Below are 3,898 nucleotides of genomic sequence, written 5' to 3'. Positions count from 1 at the left end.
GGTGCCAGTACTGCAGCTTCACAAGGCTTGGTGGCTATAAATGCCAAATATAAAACTAAACTAAAAACACAACATTACATACTCATTTTGTTGAGCTGATAACACCTGGTGCCTGTACCATGATGGTGGCTGAACAAACTCAGGGTTACAGGATTAGTTTTGAGTTGACAAAACCAAACCAGTCCAATCCGGCTTTGTTGGTACCATGAAGCTGATCATCTTGATCCTGAGTTAATGGAGCATGTGCACATGAAAGAGTGACATCAGTAATGAACAGCCAATCAGATGCCTTGAAACTGTGATTCACTTCTCGTGAGAGAGTCGGTGCGATTCACTACCAAATATTAAAAGATTGAACAATATGAAGAATTTAAACACATTTACATGAGATGAAACGATCTTTCCATGAAAGAGGGAAACTTAAAGAAAAATCTTGCCTTATACGTGCAAGTAAAAGTTGTAAAGTTAGTCTATAGAGTTGATAATATTTATAGGTATAAAAACGTAAAAATCTAAGCTCATATGTAGTCATGTTTAAAACGTATTTATATTGCATATTATCTATGTTTATATTAATTTAAAATAAAAGCTTAATTACTATTGAACTAAGCTAGCTTGTGTAATGGATTAAGGGTATAATAATTATATAAATCATATAAAATAATCATAAAAAATTATCTCTAAATTCAGAAAATGTTATCTTTAAAAATGTTTTACTATGTAGCGCCTTTAATTTGGAGTAAGAGAAACTGGGGGAGTGGCTTTATTGCGTCAGAGATGTGTCACTTTGCTTGAAGCTGATTGGTCAAATTTGGGTTTGAGATCTCTAAACCAGAACATAATCTGGCCCAGAGCAGGTTAGCTGTGGAGAGTAAGTTACTAAGGCAATGAATGCCGCTAAAAGCCAAGCCACTTTCATGATACCTAAAACCTTGGATTGGTGCAAACTAAACTGAAATTTACCTGGCTAACCAGCTAATCTGGCTTCATGGTACAGGCCCCTGATCTTGCTTTATTTTGGCCTTCTCTGCACAACAATTGTGTTTCACAAAATCACAGTTACAGCAGCCAAAAAAAAAAGCTATCACAAGAAGTGTGAGAACCAATAAGCAAACACTGTCCACCACACCGCATTTTACCAAATGCTCAATCATCAGTTATTTGATCATTTAATTATGTCATAAACTTCAACGCTGTTTCAGTGAAGACTCTTTTATTTTCATGCTTTTTGGACAAACACGGTATCTGTGAGTTGCTTTGCATTAAAGGGGTCAGAGGATGCCCATTTTCGACAAGTTGATATGATTCTTTAGGGTCTTAGTGAAAAGTCTGTAACCAGAGATTTCATGGGTTCCTTAAAGGGGTCATTGGATGCCCATTTTCCACAAGTTGATATGATTCTTTGGGGTCTTAATGAAAAGTCTGTAACATAGTTTGGTTAAAATTTCTCAAAACGGTAGTGTAAAAAACACCTTTTTTACCCTGTCAAAAACAGCTCTTTTCAGAGCATGCCGTTTTGTAGCATTTCCCTTTAAATGTTAATGAGCTCTGCTGACTCCGCCCCTCTCTTCCGAGCTGCTCTCAGATTTGCAAAGATTCGTTAAAAAAACCTTACAGTCACTTCTTCTGTAGGTGAAGCTTGATCACGAATGATTCGTGCGAACATAGATGCATTTATGTAGATCGGGGGCGCATTCCTTTCAGAAACAAACATAATCCACTGCGTCTTCAGCGGCTCAGATGTAAACGACGACTGCTATGTTCATTATTACATCCAACAACAGAACACCTCGATCGCTTAGGAGTCATTCTTGTCTACATCTGCTCCGGCGGTGAAACAATGGCGGACTGATGACAGCTCATTCAGGGCGGGTCTAAGGTAAGACACCAGTCCAGTCTGTGCTGAAACGCTACTGTCAATCAAACTATCGTGGGAGGGGTCTGTCTGTGTGACGTCACACAAACAGGCATCTGAGATCGGCTCGATTTGAGAAAGGGGTAAAGATTTTAGTAGATAAACAAAAAACCACTGGGTGGATTTTTATCATTATAGGGTGGTTGTGTACACACACTGTAAAAGTGCCTGTAGCATTGTATGACCCCTTTAATAAATGGAAATTACATTGAAATAAATGTGAGTTTAAATTTAATGCATCCTGAGAGTGTTTATTTGGTCCAGAAGCAGTATAAATTATGTCTAAATGAGACCTTAAATGGTGTTGAAATGATGTCCTCTGACCACATCTGAACTAGTTTTTAACTTTGTACAGAGGTTGCATTAACGTCTATATCGGACGCGCAGAGCACGTCAAAAAAAGACGTCGTAAAAACTTTCATTCTGGCTCCTCAGTGGATGTCTTTTCAACGTGTGCAAAGACGTCATCTCACCAAATTGCACCACACCGCATTCTACCTATCTTGCATTAGTACACCTTACTCTATCCTCATGCCACAAGCCACATTTCCATATTAGGTACCTCCTATGACAATCGAGTACTAGAAGAGTGAAAATAAAAGAGGTGTTATGCTGAAAGAATATGCTGGCAGGAGAAGTCGTGTCTTTGTTGGGGAGTGTGTGATGCACCACCGTGTATTCTCAGTTGTAATGCTGTAACCACTGGAGAAATTAAGTAGGCGTTGTGAGTTGGTATGGTGATGCGCGTTGTTTACATTAGATGCTACTGCGCTGCGCCTGAGGAAAGCCACAGAAGCTTACTTGTCCTGGATTTTTCTCCTGATACTTCAGGTATGTTTTCATAAAAAGTGAAATTGTGAGACATCATGAATGTAAAAACACACCGAGGACACATTTCCTGTATTATTGTGTTGTGGTAATCGATTTCCGTGTAAATAATAATCAATTTATTTCAGTATGTGATAATTTCTTAAAAAAAAAAAAAAAGACTCAGAAATTGTAAATGTATATTTGTTTAGAGTAATGTAGCCTATATGTTTTTATGCGTGTGACTTTGATAATTTGTATCAAGTGTAACTGTTACAGTTTAAATGTTACAAGTCAAGTCACCTTTATTTATACAGCGCTTTTAAAAATACAGAATGTGTCAAAGCATCTTTACAGTATTAAATAGGAAAATAGTGTGTCAATAATGCAAAATGACAATAGTAAACACTCAATGTTCAGTTAAAGGCAGTGATGTCATCATCCAGCTCAGTTTAAATAGTATAACATATAGTATACAATAGTATAGTATACAAGATAACATATGCATGAGGATGACACATGAGTTTAACAGTTCAAAGTGTAAATGGTTATATAATAAAAGAAGTGTTCACAGAGAAAATGGAAAAGATGGATGACTGAAGGAACTCTAAAGTGCATTTTGTGGCATCCTGATAAGTATACAGAGGCTATAATGATTAGATGTGTTAATGTATAAGAGTGATATGGGCGCGCGGGGTTAGTTGTAACAACACACGTGGTTTGAATATTTCCACACATGCTAGCATAACCAAATCTACAGCATTTACTAGTTACCATATCAACATTATATAGAGAAAAAAAAAATGCGGTTTGAAGATATCGCTGAACATTTATTTTACCATAGTAAAATTATATTTCTGGCTTAAGTACATTTTTCATCTCAGTTTTCATGACTCATTTAAAATGAGACAAATCTGCTATTATTTTAATCTCCAATCTGTTATTTATCAGTTTAGATTATTTTTTAATGCTTGGCTAACTATCAGAAGATCGGGTTTAAATTCCAGTTGCATTGTAACTGGTTTATGTGGGCCGTCCCAAGCATGGTTACAATGTGTTCATTGTCAAAATGAAGATTCTTTTGAATTCTTAAAAAACGCCATTATTTTATTTGAAATAAATAATTATTTTATTTTATTGACAAAATATTTTAGTTTGTCTTGTATATTTTTTTTC

Source organism: Sinocyclocheilus rhinocerous, unplaced genomic scaffold, assembly GCF_001515625.1.
Source record: "Sinocyclocheilus rhinocerous isolate Xijiao unplaced genomic scaffold, SAMN03320098_v1.1 scaffold404, whole genome shotgun sequence".
NCBI lineage: Eukaryota > Metazoa > Chordata > Actinopteri > Cypriniformes > Cyprinidae > Sinocyclocheilus > Sinocyclocheilus rhinocerous.
Note: the sequence above shows the minus strand (reverse complement) of the source record.